The sequence below is a fragment of the Chelonoidis abingdonii genome, chromosome 3 (genome assembly GCF_003597395.2).
Source record: "Chelonoidis abingdonii isolate Lonesome George chromosome 3, CheloAbing_2.0, whole genome shotgun sequence".
In the NCBI taxonomy this organism is placed as follows: domain Eukaryota; kingdom Metazoa; phylum Chordata; order Testudines; family Testudinidae; genus Chelonoidis; species Chelonoidis abingdonii.
In genome coordinates, this window is record NC_133771.1 from 123,225,769 (window position 1) to 123,242,718 (window position 16,950).

A 16,950-nucleotide genomic window follows, 5' to 3' on the forward strand; every position below is an offset into this window, starting at 1 on the left:
TACTTTTAAAGCCTGTATTCTTTCATCTCATCACTGACTATAACTCTGCAGTTGAACTATATTGCTATGTCTAGTCAGGGTGTATGTTTGTACGCCGATGTCAATCATTTCTTTTTTGTACCTTAAGCCTACTGCAGCTAGCAGAGTGGCAGGTGGCTCTTGCTCTATACTCTATTGATGTTGCTTGTTTTTATTATATCATTTTTTTCCTCCTCAAGCTTATAACCTATTAAGGTTTAAAATCTGTAATAAACAGAACTTTGTTTTGTTTTAACTTTAATACTGTTTGGAGTCAATATCTAACTCAACTTCTAAACGTACTGCAAGGTTCTACTCTTCTTACTGTAAATTTCAATTTAAACTAGACGCATAATGTGGTTCTCATTTAAAATTATAGGATCTTGGTATATTATGCAAGCCTTAGTTATTGTACTCAGCACTCCGATGCCACAGAAACAAGTGCCCTAACAGTATTTAAGAGGATAGATATTGTTACACCACAGTAAGTTTGTTCCTTCAAAATAAAGATGTTTACCCAAGAAGAGGCATTATTTCCTCCAAATGAGCAAGATATTTACATGCTCCTTTGCAAAAAGATTAATAGAGTGCTTGATTTTAAAATTGCTCCACTAATTCCCAATTCAGCATGTGCCTAACTTCAAACCTGAGTTTAAAATGAGGCCCATGCTTACCTATCTTATTGAATAACAAGAACAAGTTGATATGACAAATTCTCTATAGCCAGTTAAAATGGGCATTAAATCATAAAATAATTATCTTTATGATTTAATTTCTTATGCTGTTTCCTGGAGCAATGGCACTGGAGGCTGAACTCCCAGTGCCCAGAACAGGTATAACAAAGGTAGCAGCAGGACAAGCGTCTGATTGCCTTGTCAATGTGATTCAGCCCTCACCTGGGGCAAAAGGGTCAGTCTCCATGACTCAGGTCCTTAGCTTCATTACTCAGGCCAACTATTGGGGTGAACAGTGGTGGTGGGTCTTGTGCCATGGACACTTGTCCATGAGAAATAGGAATAAGAAATAGCCATCTTGTTTCATACTTCATAGATTGGCAGACAGCCATCAGATGCCTTTTGTTACTACGGACCTGGGCTTGATTTGAACTGGTATTATCAGAGTGAAAGACTCTATCCTGTAGTTACTACAAAGAGTTTTCTAGCCTCAAATAAAAAAACAACACCTCTACAGTTTACTAGAAAGATAAAGATATGTGGGAAAGAAAGTCTGATGATATTCTCTCTTCCCAGTGTATTTCTTACAGTGAAGCAAAACAAGCTATAGCATAAAAATCTCCAGTAAGTTTATGCAGGTTACAAGAATCATGCAACATTTTCAGCCAGCTACTCATGCCTATAAAAACAACTCATGTCTTAGGCACTGTGTATTTCCAGCAACCAAAGGACACAATTGCATTGAAATGACTTCAAAGTTTCATTCTACTTCAAACATTTTTCACTATCCAAATTCACTACAAGCAAGTTCAACTTCATGTTAGAGCTGGTTAGAAAATAGTAAGTATTTTCTGCAAAAAAAAATAAATTAAAACTTTGGATATTGGAAGACTTTCATAAAATATTATTTTCCTAGGCAAGACTGAAAGCAACCAAAAAATTTTCAGTAAAACAAAGTTGTTTGTTTTTTGGAGGAAAAAACGTTTTTCAGAAGAAAATTATATGCAGAACTTCTTAATCTGTGCGCCCCCGCCCCTCCCATAAAGAAAAGCCAATTTTTAATTAAAAAATGTTGATCAGAAAATTTCTTCTCTCTGCTTAGTATGTTCTGTCTGCCAGTCTTTGCCTAAAGACTACAAAGCCTTGCTAGACCTGCACATATCACTACTGTTTTAGGATTAGGAAGGCTATACTGTATATCTAATTATTTTCTTCATTTCAGGGCTGTAGCCAGACCCAATCTCACCCTTATTATCTGTGTTTGTCCTTGACTGGTAACTTCTTGTGGGAAGTTGAGTTAACCCTGAAAAGGAGTAGGGCAGCGCAAAAGCAGCTAAAATTTGTCAATGATTCTCCAAATAGAGCCCAGCAATTTACCTCATTGGAGTTCATAATGCTTTTTGATGGTGAAATCTGAATAAGTGAGATTTTAATTGCAGGAATGTTTAGCAAAAGCCTCATAAATAGTAATGAGAATAAATTATAGTCTATTTCCTCAAACATGAGTATAAACTATAGTGAATACTCATAGTGTTCAGGTTATGAACAAATCATAGGCTAATGTTTGTTCACAAAATAAAACAAAAATGTCATAAAAATCTCAAGCTATTTGTGAATAATTTGTGAACAGAAAATAGGGCTAAGTTACTCAATGAATAATTCAACCAGTTCTATTCAGGAGTCAAATCATCAGGAAAGATCATACAGCGTTTTTGATTAAATGGACAAGCACTCAGTTTAAGCCTGCCCAGGCTTCTGGAAACAACTAGTTGCAGTGGGCAGGCTAGGATTTAACACGGGCATTAGCACAGTCACCCATGCTAATATTATACAATCTTATTTTGCATAGTCACTCCTATATTAATATTTTGATACCTACTGTGACAAAGTTCCTTCTCTACCTTGGTGGGTCCTGCGCTTATCTGGCAGATTTGCTCACCTCAGTGATCTTCCCCACAGTCTGGGTCAACTTCTCCTGTGCCTGATCAGGAGTTGGGAGGTTTGGGGGGAACCCAGGCCCGCCCTCTACTCCAGGTTCCAGCCCAGGCCCTGTGGATTGCAGCTGTCTATAGTACCTCCTGTAACAGCTGCATGACAGCTACAACTCCCTGGGTTACTTCCCCATGGCCTCCTCCAAACACCTTCTTTATCCTAATCACAGGACCTTCCTCCTGGTGTCTGATAACACTTGTACTCCTTAGTCTTCCAGCAGCACAGCACAGCACAGCACAGCACAGCACACCCACACCGACACCCACACCCTCTCCCTCTCCCTCTCCCCTCCTTGTGCCTCTTGCTCCCAGCTCCTCACACACACTTCCTCTCCTCTGGCTCCCCCCTCCCTGACTGGAGTGAGCTCCTTTTTAAACCCACGTGGCCTGATTAGCCTGCCTTGATTGGCTGCAGGTGTTCCAATCAGCCTGTCTGCCTTAATTGGTTCTAGCAGTTTCCTGATTACTCTAGTGCAGCCCCTGCTCTGGTCACTCAGGGAACAGAAAACTACTCAGCCAGTGACCAGTATATTGGCCCTCTATGAGACTCCTGTACCCCATTGGCCTGGGTCTGTCACACTACCCTTATCATGTCTCTGCAGTGACAGAAGTGATATTTTCTGGCTTTATTATTTGTCAGGGGACTGGCTGCTCACCTTTCAGTCTGGACAGTGGTTTTGTAGGTCTATTATAGTAAATTGTGCGTGTTGGCTTTCTTCCAGTTGTATTCACAAGTCTGGTATTTGCTTAGATTTGAGTAACACATCTGGTGGGAAATTCAATCCTTATTTATCTGCTCATTAGAATCTGTGCAAGAGTGACCAGACAGCAAGTGTGAAAAATCAGGATGAGGTGGGGGGTAATAGGAACCTATATAAGAAAAAGACCCAAAAATCGGGACTGTCCCTATAAAATCGGGACATCTGGTCACCCTAATCTGTGCTGAGGAGGTCATTCCTTCGATTGGTGTACTACTAAGATCCAGCAGGTCTAGGAACAGATATTTATTGTGAAGTTTAGCTTTCCTTATGGTATTTTTCATTGTCTGATTAGATCTCTTTTCACCCTCCCTCCTCCACCCCCATTACTTTGTATGTATTCTGATGAGCAGGTAACATACTGAAACAGGTAAATATTGAAATTAGAATGGATTATTTAATACCTGTTCTTACAATAGATTTTGTTCACATTTTGAGGGCAGGGGGAGGGTTTAGAACAGGCGTCTCAAACACGAGTTATTTGCTGCAGCCCGCCAAGCTCCCCGTGCCCCACCCTGGAGTTATTTTCTGCAGCCGCCAAGCTCCCCTCACCCTCTGCCCCCGCCCCCAGAGTGCCACGTTGCCGCTTCTCTGCCTACCTCCAGGCATTTCCCACCACCAAACAGCTGTTTGGCGGTGCTTAGCGCTTTCCAGGAGGGAGGGGGGAGGAGCGGGGAGTCGCACGCTCAGGGGAGAAGGCAGGGAAGAGCCAGGGATTTGGGGACTGGGCAGGGAGAGGGCGGAGTTGGGGTGGGGACTTTGGGGAAGGGGTTGGAATGGGGACAGGGAAGGGGTGGGAAGAGGCAAGGCAGGGGCGGGGCCTCATGGAAGGAGTGGAGTGCTGGCAGGGCAGCGGGGGTGGGGGCTTTTGTACCTTTATATGAAAAGGTTTCAGTGATGCGACCCTCGGGCCAATATACTTGTCCTCATGTGGCCCTCATGTGATTTGAGTTTGAAATCCCTGGTTTAGAACTAGTTCCTGTGCAATCGGAAAGTCTTAGCACATCTCAACACACATCTCCTTAAAAACATTCTGAAATTCACTGTGCATTTTTTTCCTCTCCAATATTTTCTGATAATTTCCTCACATCAGTAAAGCCCTGAGCTTAGCCATAGGTTCAGAAGGTGACTTCTAAATTCTGCTTGAAAAAAATCTTAACTTCAATATCCAGAAGTAATCACCTACGTTTTCTGTATTTTTTTTTAACATTGTTTGCATCTGGCAGAATAGAGCTAGCAGAAGAGATTTCAGACCTCTAGGTCAAGCAAGTATTGTTCAATTCTCCAAAATACAAGTCAGTATGTTTGTAGGAGAGAAAAAGAAAAGACAATGGATCTGTAATTAGAGTCAGAAAAATAGTGTCCTCAGAGCCACCGTACAGAATCAATTGTATTTGTGTGTGCGTGCAAAATACAATAGTGTTGCCATTTACTAATAATACTTTGAAATGAGAGCCCTGGCCAGTTTGAGTATTAATAAATTAGAGAAGTGCTGATAAAAATAGAGATAATGACATGTACCCACATTTGAATAGCATTTTGAGATCTACAGATATGTGTTAAGTGTTATTGTGTTGGAGGATGCCGCTGAATCATTTGAATTTACATTTCTTCTTTGAAAATGAACTCTGGGGTAAATTTCAAGTGCTGGGTATGGTGAATTAAGCCCATAACTCATTAATAATAGTCCAAATGGTCTTCTCTACATCTGTCAGCAGAGGGGAGCACACATCTAGGCATTCAGGCAAAGGAAGAGACATGATTTTCTAGTATGAATCTTTTTCTCCTCTTACTTGGAGGGACTTGAGCTCTGCAGGTCAAGAGGTGGTGAGCAGGGATTGGTGGGGAACCAAGGAAAGGGGTGTGACCACTTTCTGCCATACCCATCTCACCTTTGAAGCCAACGGGTATATTTTGTGAGGTATCAGAGAAAACGTAGTTTACTTTCAACATCCCCGCCAGCAGCTGATGCATGAGAAAAAGGTGAAAGCTTGATTTCTGAAAGGAAAAGGAGAATCTCTGAGAGCGGCAGCAGAATCATTACATGCATGACTCTCCTTTCGGTCACCAAAATCATGTAGAATCTGGCAAAATCTGCAACTGCCTGCAGTGAGTCACACTGGCATCCAGGCCCTGAGAAAACTGGCCAGTTATTTACAGGACTAAAATAAACTCTGACTGACTAATTAAGTGACTGAGAAGTATTTCAAAACCTATTGCCTAGAAAGCTACTATGCTATTCAAAGTTGAAAGTGTTGCCTTAATTCCCCTAAGGCAACACTTTCAGCTTTGTATCTATCATTTTTAGTCAGGTTTTTGGAATACGTCTCAAAGTTGCTTAGTCAGTCAGTTATAGTTGAAGTTCAATAAAAAGTAGACTACAAGGACAGTTACCAAATTTCTAGGATGGGAGTGACTATGCAAATTAGTTAATGTAATGTCAGGACAGGGGGTCCTTTGACTAATTCTTGTGTTAAGTTTTAGCATATTCATTGTGAACTAGATCATTCCAGAAGACTAAGCAGAGTCTAATTATTTGAGTGCTTGTGTGGTTAGTAAGTGCTGCACTGTCTTTTCTGAACAACTTGATTCCTGAACTGCTATTCAACATTACCAGCTGAAGATCTGGCCTGTATGAATCAGAGTAGCTCTGTTGTATCCAGTGAAGATATGCCAATTTATATCATCTGAAAATCTTGCCTTGGGTCTATAAGAATAGAAAAAAACACACCACACACACACTCCTCCTGGTGTTTATTTTTCCCTACATGCCACATGCTCTGTTTGGGGCTATAAGCAGAAGTGACAAAACATTCAATTAAAGCTGTTCTCACTTTATTTCCATTGTAGTGAAAAGTAGTGGAAATCCTATGAGAAAACCTTTTCTCCTGAGATTTCCCAGCCCAATATAGACTTGACCAATGTGTTTCATTGTTTTTGCATAAACCTTAGAGGTTTGGATAGTTCAGATAAAGACCTACACTGACCTACTATTTCTTTTGAGTTTCGCCCCCCAGTAAGTGATATTATTTGTTCACAAAAATATTGTAAGACAGAATTCTTATCTTTTCAATGTCTATTGTATTACATTATGTATGCAATTCCCACAGCCTGAAGTAGCTGCTCATTCATCACTCTTATGGGACACCAGAAAGCTCATTGACTAGCAGGCTCTCCAAAAGTCATTGGTCTTCTGACGACGATTTTGAGATTATCTCTTTAATTTGGTGGAGCACAATGTGGACACACGAGGGTCATTTTTTAACTTTTGGCTTGAAACTTCTCCACTGAGGTCTGCTTTGCAAGTGAATCCTGAAAATATATGAGCCTAATTCTCTATTCATTTACATCAGCCTACAGTGGGAATAGCTCCATTGAAGGGGATACCATCTGCAATGCTACCACTCTGATTTGGTAGGCAGTATTTTACATCCATTTTGCACTGGTGTAAATGCTACACAAGATGCAGGGCAATGGAGAATCAGACTCAAGGTTATTTACATTTATGGTTGCTAAGAAAATTTTAAATGTGATCTTAATGTAAGCAAGTTGCAGCTGTCAGAAGGCAAGAGCAGCTGACACTTACCTAGTCAGACGTCTGGAGGAAGTTCTACACATTCCTTCTCAGTTTCCATAGCAAAGTCAGTGACTTAGTATCTGCAGTTGTCCCTACTAAATCCTTCAGGATTCTGGGTCTATGGGAAGAGGAGGTGATGACCTGTGGCTCCTACATGTTCTACTTCTTCTGAGCTAGGATTTTTCCGTCTTCATCCCTGGCTGATCAGGCCTCAGCTAGGGAACTCCTGCTTTGCCAAAATATAGCCTTTTATGGCATCTGGCCAGAGTCTCCTTCTCCAACCCAATTCCAGCAATCATCTCTCCAAGCTTCTCTGAGGAACAGACATTACCCAGCTCCTTATCCCAGGAAGGGTTAAAGACCCCAGAGCTCATAGGGCCCCCTTCAATCAAAGAAATAATTTTGGGGTGAAGAAGAGCCCCTGGATGCTCTGTGAGGCTTGGGAAAGCAGCACAAGAGAAGCTGCAAGAAGGACAAGCTGAGATGCCTACCATCAGGGAAAGCCTTGCAGCTGGACAGGGAGGGGCACTGGGGAAGCCACTGGAGCCATCATGAGGTTGGGGTATGCTGTGCTTTTGAAGAGATGCTTTGAGAGGTGGGCCAGAGAAGAGGATCGATGAATCAGGAAGGCGAGTGAAGGAAAAGAGAAGGGGAGACTTGATAAATATACATGAGGAACCAAGAGATAAAGCTGATTACACCAAATTTTTATATTCTGTTCATAACTCGCAACATCCCCATATACATTGTACCTCAACAACAAGACTGACTTGACCAATATGTATTACATCTGTTCTGCATAAGCAATTTCTATTGTTTTCTTCCCTCAGAGTCCTGAAACAGTTAAGTAAAATGAAGGATATTTTTCAACCTCCAGTATGAGTGTAACTTGTATTAAATTATTCTGTGATAAATTATTAAATGAAGATTGTCATTAAATATTACAATGAAGAATACTATCAATATTGAATCTGTCACAGATGAAAAAGCTACATATATGGATGGATTGGTTTATGGACTAAAAGTCTCCAGGGAGTGTCACAAATCACATGATATCCCCAGTGCTGGATTTTGTATATGAAATATCTGAAAGATGTGCAACAACAGATGTACTCAGACAGTTCCCTATTGGCTACACATCTGAGGAAGCTCAACAGTATAAGTTATTTTAGCCAAGGCCGGCAATAATTTATGCTGCATAAATTGTCTCCATATCTGCCTGTTTCAGGCAGCAGCAGCAGCAGCAGCAGCAGCAGAATGTGAACTATTTGCTAAATCAGCTCACCTTGGGCCATATTAGACTCTACTTTTTTTTTTTTTGGTGTGTCCACCATCACAAACATAGACGACATGAGTTCTAGACATCACACTTTCTAAAGGTTGGCTGAATGAAAACTGTTTAGCAGTGAACAGGGAAGCTATTGTCACCTTCATTAATGCATAAATTATTTCAAATTTTGGAGATCAGAAGTGCTGATCTAAAGCATACTGTGATACAGCATGGCCAGAAGGCAGCATAAGAGTGTTAGCAGGGGGCCTTATTCCCTGCCAAGGGAGGAAGGTTTGCTTTAGATTAACTAGAACAGCTGTGGCCAATTAGAGCACCTGACTTCAGTTAGAGCACCTGACTCCAATTAGAGCACCTGACTTCACTTAGAGCACCTGACTCCAGTCATGGGATATAAACCCCTGCTTCAGTCAGACAGGGGGTGGTAGTTGAAGGAGAAAGGTTGGATTGGAGCAGAGTGCAGATTGCAGAAGAGAAGAGTTTGTCCAGAGAGAAATAGAAGGTTTGGAGGAGTGCTGCGGTGGATTGGGAAGCCCAACAGAAACCCTAGGTAAGGGGCACCAGGCTTGTATAGAAGAGAGGCGAGAAGCCCTTCACAAGCTGACGGGTATGAGAGGGAAGTAACCCAGGGGAAGAAACCGCTAGTCAAGTGGTTCACCACAACCCCAGGGCCCCTGGGTTGGGACCTGGAGTAGAGGGCGGGCCCAGGTCCCTCCCTCTCCACTCCCCTCCTCCAAGGACACTAGGGGAATGATTAAGAACTGGTTCAGAGGCAAGCAATAGCGCCCTGAACCTACCCCAGAGAAGAGAAAGCGCGAGACCCAGCAGAACAGTACTGGCAATTTGCCACAATACTTAGGTCCTTCTATTTAGAAACTGTATCCCTTAGCCCGCAATTCAGTTAAAACTAAGTTCATCTTCCACCCTTGGAAATCCACAAAGCTATGGAAGTCCCAAGAAACTGTCTCTTAATTACACGGCCTTAAAATAAGAAGAATCGCCCAGATCCTCACAGGTGTTTGTACAGCAGCTAGCACAGGGGCAAGCAAACTTTTTGGCCTGAGGGCTGCACTGGGTTTTGGAAATTGTATGGAGGGCCAGTTAGGGGAGGGGGGTTGTATGGAGGGCTGAGCCCCCACCTCCTATCTGCCCCCTGGGACTCCTGCCCCACCCAACCCCTCCTGTTCCCTGATGGACCCCCAGGACCCCTGCCCCATCCAACTACCCCTTCTCCCTGTCCCCTGACTGCCCCCGGACCTCTGCCCCTGACTGCTCCCTGCTGCCTCATCCAATCCCCCCTCTTTCCTGGCTGTCCCCCCCGGGACCTTGCCCCCATTCAACCCCCTGTTTCCTCCCCGACCACCATCCACACTCCCACTCCTGATCACCACCCCAAACTCCCCTGCCCTCTATCCCACCCCCCCATTCCCTGCCCCCTTACCACACTGTCTGGAGCACTAATGACTGGTGGCGCTACAGCCTTACCACCCGGCTGAAGCCGAGCCACGCTGTCACTGCCACTGCCACCACGCAGCACAGAGCACCGGGTCAGGTCGGGCTTTGCAGCTGAGCTGCCCCAGGAGCTCACAGCCCCACGCCCAGAGCATTGCGCTGGTGGTGGAGTGAGCTAGCTGAGGCTGCGGGGGAGGGGGGACAGCAGGGGAGGGGCCTGGGGTGAGCCTCCCTTGCCAGGAGCTCAGGGGCTGAGCAGGACTATCCCATGGGCCATAGTTTGCCCCCCTCCTCCCCAGCCTAGTACAATGCAGTGCTGGTCCATAACTGGGGCTCCTTGGCACTATCACAATACATAGCAGCCTAAAATATTTTTGAAACAATTAAAAAAAAAACTAACTTGAGGGAAAGTGTGGCCACTGAAAAAGAATCAAAATGGAAATTAAAGTAAGGAAGAGAGTAGAGTAGGAAGAGAAAAGGAGAAGGGAAATGATATAGTATTTAATAGATTCAAAATGTTGTTGTCTAAAGCAAACTATTTACATGAAGGGGGAGTTGAGGATGTGCAAGGAAGCACAATCAGATCCTTTCTGAAATTTTCCAGAAACAAAAAAGTCTCAATCCTGCCCAGCAGCCTTCAGATGCTATTCACCCTTCTCCTGAAAGGCTGGCACATGTGGTAGGAAGAGGAACATCAGCCACTGTACACTCATTGAAATGAGCATATGAGTTCTGTTTGTGTCTTTGCCACAGACACAGCTGGTGATCCTGGGAAAGCTACTTAACTTTGCCTCTCAGGGTCAGAGTTTCTCCATGGGTAAAATGAAGATAATGCTGACCTTCAGGAAAGTGACGCTGGGAGTCTTAACTCATTAGTGTCCATATTGTGCTTTGAAATCTTTGGATCACTGTGTGTCTGGGACTTTTCAATGCAGTCTGAGTCCAGCACCCTAGTTCTACTGAACTTCAAATGGGAGGTGGGTGCCTAACTCCCTGATCCATTTTTGAAAATTCCAATGTATTAGAGCGAAGTACTTGAGAGGCAGCATACTCCAGTCTCTGGTAGACAGACTATGACTTGGCAGCACAAACTCCTCTGTTGTGAACTCAACTCTGCCCCCATCTTGCCATGTGGACCTCGAGCAAGTCGACACCTCTGAACCTCAGTTTTCCTGTCTTTTAGACGGAGATGCGACTCATCTAACTATTTCACGAGGAAAATGTGAAAATTAAATTAGAAAACAGATATACAGCTATTTGAAAAGATAAAGAACTGTAATAACTAAATCATTAGTGAAAGTGCGATTATGTCAATAATTTATTGATAATTGGCAGCTTGTCACCACATTTGTTCTATTAAATTGCTCCCAATACCTGCACATTTCTGTGGATCAGGGCTGACAGGGGAAAAAAGGACAGAAAAACAACTCTTCTTCCTCTCATATCCTTTGCCCTTTCTATTTCAAATGTGATCAGCCTCTCTCTCCTGGGAATTAAGGATCACAGTATGACTAGGAAAATGATTCAGTCCTGAAAATTCTACATGTGATTTAGTGAAACAAAGCACTGACCTCACCAGTAACAGCAGCAGCCGCCGTTCTTGAAATGTTTAAGAGGCAAATACATTAGTATGCTCAACCACCATGCGCACTAATGACTAGACTTTTTCTAGCATATGGGGATCATTATTCCAGCTCATCATCAGTGAACTTTCCAGAAAAGCTAATTAAAGGACCCTTTAAAATGCATACCTCAAAGTTGGGTTTTATCACAGCTCCTCACTCATGTTTGAAAAATTTGCAGAATTTTCATCTCTATTACTCCCCCACCTTTTATTTCCCAGGATCACTAAAAATGAGGAAAGCTAATTAAACAGGTCTTTATTTTCCATTCAATATGATTTAACTTTCTTCTTACTTTTATACAGAAAATATCATTTTCCACTGACATGAAAGGGGATTTAGAAAGTATTGTTGGCAATATCTAGTGATGGTTCATCTTCCTCATGACCCTCCAACCTCTACATCTCTCCTGTAACTATTTCTATTCTTTAACTGTAATTGTAAATGATATCAAGAGTTAATTTATAGAGTGCAACAAAGACAGCATTCTCCAGGCCAACAGTTCCCAGTGAAGAAAAGCAAATTCTCAGGGAGGCTGTTGCTACTAGTTGGAATCTGCTTAGAATATGCACAACACACCACAGGTGGCCCATGACCAGGGTTCATCATTGAATTTGGTCTGCTGGTTGGATCATTAGCTTCCCTGGCTTTGGCCAGGTACTGACAGTGAGCACAACATGAACGCTGAAGAGTATGAATGCCAAAAAATTTCTACAGGACTGAGGATGCAGAGACAACCTAAGTTGTTGGAAGCAACTGTTAGGGACATTTATCGTTTCCAATTTGGGAGTAAAGTGTAAAAGCAAGAAAAATTAGAAGAATGTCATCTACCAGAGTGAAACTGTGCTCCAGAATCAAATTTTGCATTTGGAAAAAAAAGTCTCTAGGCCTTATGATAGCAGCAAAACTTTCAAAATGTGAACAGATCATAACCAATATAGTGATGTCTGCCTGAGTCTGCAGACAACCCATAAGCCTACTTATAAGTGAAGTGTGAACTATTCATCGCAAAGAATTAAAGTATCCTCACTAGGTTCAAGTGTCAACATTGTTAGGTAAGTCACAGCTAATAATTTTAGGGAAAATATTCATTTAATGCATTTGTTCATCACTGTTGGATGTAGTGGTAGATATTGGTAGGGGATAGATTAAACACATCTGTCAAATGTGACCTTCTTAGGACTGGGAATGAAACTGGAGGCGAAGGCACTAGATCTGATAGAACAGAAGGGGAATATTTTTCAGTCAAAACTTATATTTTTTGTCAAAATTTCAAAATTCAGAATTTATTGAACAGTTCTTCTGGGCATATTTTCCTGCAGACCTCTTTATCTCCTTGTCCAACATTTCTTCCTCTGTCCTCCCTCCCTTCTCCCCTCACCCCATTTATGTCATATAACCAGAGTCCAGGTAAAGTTTGGTTTTCATGGCATGGACAAGAAAGCCTGAGGTCTGGATGCAAGGGGATTCCTGAGAATTTCACCCACATCTTCAATCTCATGTATTAAATGTAGAATCCCTGGACTGATTCAGTGTACTTGGGAAAATGAAACACTAACAGAGGGAAGAAGACAGGTGGCCTCACTGAAACCTCAGTTCTCCAAGGAACATCTTGCTAGAGATGGTCAAAGATATTTGTATATGCTGAGTAGCAAAAAGGGCCTATTTTCATGCAGGGCACATTTTGACCTGGCATCACCTCTAACTTTGTCCAAAAATGGAGAAGGAAATAGGAGATGTATTTTTCTCCTCAGTGCTGAGTGGTTTACCTGTCTCCTTGTGTCAAAAATGAAACCACGCTTCCATTGAGTGGCAAAATCCTTAACTGTCCCCAGACTACCAAAATTCTAGTTTTCCCCTGAAAGTTTCTACAAGCACTGCTCAGCCTTTTCATTCTACAGATCTGTACCTAACTGGAATTTTGGGAGCTGGGTAAAATCAAAATAAACAGGCGACAGCATACTGATTGGACTGCACTAGGAAGTCATTGAGGGAGAAAGGGTTTAAGTGAACAGTACCTCATGGGGTTCCTTCCGTATAACTTGGGAACCTGTGCACACTGCACAGAACTTGTGTTCTGGTGAAGGAGTGAATAATAGCTGATGAGGGGATTTCTCCAGCATTGGCAAACAGAGAACAACAGTGATGATTCTTCTCAGAGAGCTGTAAATGTCTCAACTTTTCTATCTGCCACACACAGTTAACAGAAAAATAGTCTTGTCAACTCAAAAATGGGCTATTATTTCGGCCTGTTTTCCTTCAGATTCCTAAGTAGGAGGAGGAGGAGTCATTTTGAAGAGATAATTATGGATTGTTACAGGGTGGCTACCTCTAGAGCACCCCTCATGGCTGGGGGTAGCCCTTCAGCATTTCTGCTTTTGCTTCCCTCTCCTTAGGTCTCCTGACTAATCTCACAAAGGCTATCTCATAGCCAAAAAACACCCTGACTTGGGCTGATTTATCATCATAAACAGTTCCAAACTAGAGTCCTCAAAGTTCAAATAAAAAATGTGTATATTAAGATTCATTTATTTGTTCTTCCCCACTCTTCATCAAGCCATTCCCAGGACCACTCCTTGCCTTGGAAGGCCACTCCCAGCACTACTTACCTAGAGTCTTTTCTCTCTTGGGGTCTCAGGATCCCTTGCAAGAGCTTTCTAGCTCCCTGCAACCTTGTCACCCCACTTCCAGGCCTACTTGCCTCATGTCTCTCCCCAGCCTTTTCCTTATCTCTCCAAGAGACCGAACTAGGTCCCATGAACCCACCGGTCATATGATTTTCAATGTCCCCACCTGGAGAGACAAGTTGGCCGTGTCACAGGTGAGACTGAGACTCATCTCCCTTTAAAGGACCCGTGACCCTCTGACATGTACTAATAAAGAACGAGCTTCAGCATCTCTTAATAGGCTAGCAGGAAAACTCTGATCTGCAGTATTTTAGCTAAGAGCATTTTACAGTTTTAGTCTTCATTTTTAAATTGGCAGTTTGTAAAGAGCTAGGCCTTGACCCTGCAAACACTCAAATCACTTCACTCACAAGTAAGAAAGAAGGAATTTTGGCTTCAGTGACACTACCTACATGAGTCAAGTTATTCAGGAGGTGACATGTTTGTAGAGGTGTAGAAATAAGAATAAAAAGATGATGGCACACAAACAGAAGAAGTCATATGCACCACATCCCAGGGAGAAATCAGACATTGGAATTGCATTGCTAAAAGCTGTGTTTGACAGATGGCATCTACAGTGGGATGCAATTCCCCCCTTCACAGATGGACTGGTGAACTGGTGTTCTGAATGTCCATTTTACTTCCACTTCAAGTGAATAAAAAGACCAAATAGAAATGTCAATATCCCCTGTAAAAATGTCTAGGAAAAAAGTGTTTTTATAACAGCAAGATAGATTTACTACAGGGCAGAATGTAAACGTGAGAAAATGCAATTCCTTCTTTCTTATGTTATTTTCTTTATCTGCGATATGCAGTTTAATTCTCTCCCTTAATTCTCTCCCTGGGCATGTCTTATCTGTTATTCTGTCTAGGATCAGTATAAAAATGTTTTTCAAGCTTGCAAGAGTATAATCAGGAAGGCCAAGCACAATTGGAGTTGCAGCTAGCAAGGGATGTGACAGGTAACAAGAAGGGTTTCTACAGGTATGTTAGGAATAAGAAGGTCAGGGAAAGTGTGGGACCCTTACTGAGTTGGGAAGGCAACCTAGTGACAGAGGATGTAGAAAAAGCTGAAGTACTCAATGCTATTTTGCCTCGGTCTTCACAAGCAAGGTCAGCTCCCAGACGGCTGCACTGGGCAGCACAGTATGGGGAGGAGGTGGGCAGCCCTCAGTGGTGGAAGGCCAAGTTAAGGATTATTTAGAAAAGCTGGACGTGCACAGGTCCATGGGGCCAGATCTAATGCATCCAAAGGTGCTGAGAGAGTTGGCTGATGTGATTGCAGAGCCATTAGCCATTACCTTGGAAAACTCGTGGCAATTGGGGGAGGTCCTGGACGATTGGAGAAAAGGCAAATATAGTACCCATCTTTTAAAAAGAGAAGAACAAGAATCTGGGGAACTACAGACCAGCCAATCTCACCTCAGTCCCTAGAAAAAAATCATGGAACAAGTCCTCCAGGAATTCACTTTGAAGCACTTGGAGGAGAGGAAGGTGATCAGAAACAGTCAACATGGATTCACCAAGGGGAAGTCAGGTCTGACCAACCTGATTGCCTTCTATGATGAGATAACTGGCTCTATAGATATGGAGAAAGTGGTGGACATGATATACCTTGACTTTAGCAAAGCTTTTGATATGGTCTCTCACAGTATTCTTGCCAGCAAGTTAAAGAAGTATGGATTGGATGAATAGACAATAAGGTGGATAGAAAGCTGGCTAGATCATCAGGCTCAATGGGTAGCGATCAACGGCTTGATGTCTAGTTGTCAGCCAGTATCAAGCAGAGTGCCCCAGGGATTGGTCCTGGGGCTGGTTTTGTTCAACATCTTCATTAATGATCTGGATGACGGGATGGATAGCACCCTCAGCAAGTTCGCAGATGACACTAAGCTAGGGGAAGAGGTAGATATGCTGGAGGGTAGGGATACAGTCCAGAGCAGTGGTGGGCAACCTGCGACCGATCAGGGTAATCTGATTACGGGCCGCGAGACATTTTGCTGACATTGACCATCTGCAGGAAGGGCCTCCCGCAGCTCCCAGTGGCCAGAAACGGTGAACCCACCACTGGTCCAGAGTGCAACCGAGGTTGCCCACCACTGGTGCAGAGTAACTTAGACAAATTGGAGGACTGGGGTAAAATAAATCTGATGAGGCTCAACAAGGACAATTGCAGCAGCCTGCACTTAGGACGGAAGAATCCCGTGCACTGCTACAGGCTGGGGATTGACTGGCTAAGCAGCAGTTCTGCAGAAAAGTATCTGGAGATTACAGTGGATGAGAAGCTGGATATGAATCAACAGTGTGCCCTTCTTGCCAAGAAGGCTAACAGCATATTGAGCTGCATTAGTAGGAGTATTGCCAGAAGACTGAGGGAAGTGATTATTCCCCTCTATTCGGCACTGGTAAGGCCACATTTGGAGTATGGCATTGAGTTTTGGGTCCCTTTTCCCACTACAGAAAGGATGTGGACAAATTGGAGAGAGTCCTGCAGAGGGCAGCAAAAATGATTAGGGGCTGGGGCAGACTTATGAGGAAAGGCTGAGGGAACTGGGGTTATTTAGTCTGCAGAAGAGAAGCGTGAGGGGGGACTTGATAGCAACCTTCAACTACCTGAAGGAGGGTTCCAAAGAGGATGGAGCCCAGCTGTTCTCAGTTGTGGCAGATGACAGAACAAGAGGCAATGGTCTCAAGTTGCAGGGGGGGAGGTCTAGGTTGGATATTAGGAAACACTATTTCACTAGGAGGGTGATGAAGCACTGGAATGGGTTTCCTAGGGAGGTGGTGGAATCCCCATCCTTAGAGGTTTTTAAGGCCTGGTTTGACAAAGCCCTGGCTGGGATGATTTATTTGGGGTTAGTCCTGCTTTGAGGAGGGGGTTGGACTAGATGACCTCCTGAGGTC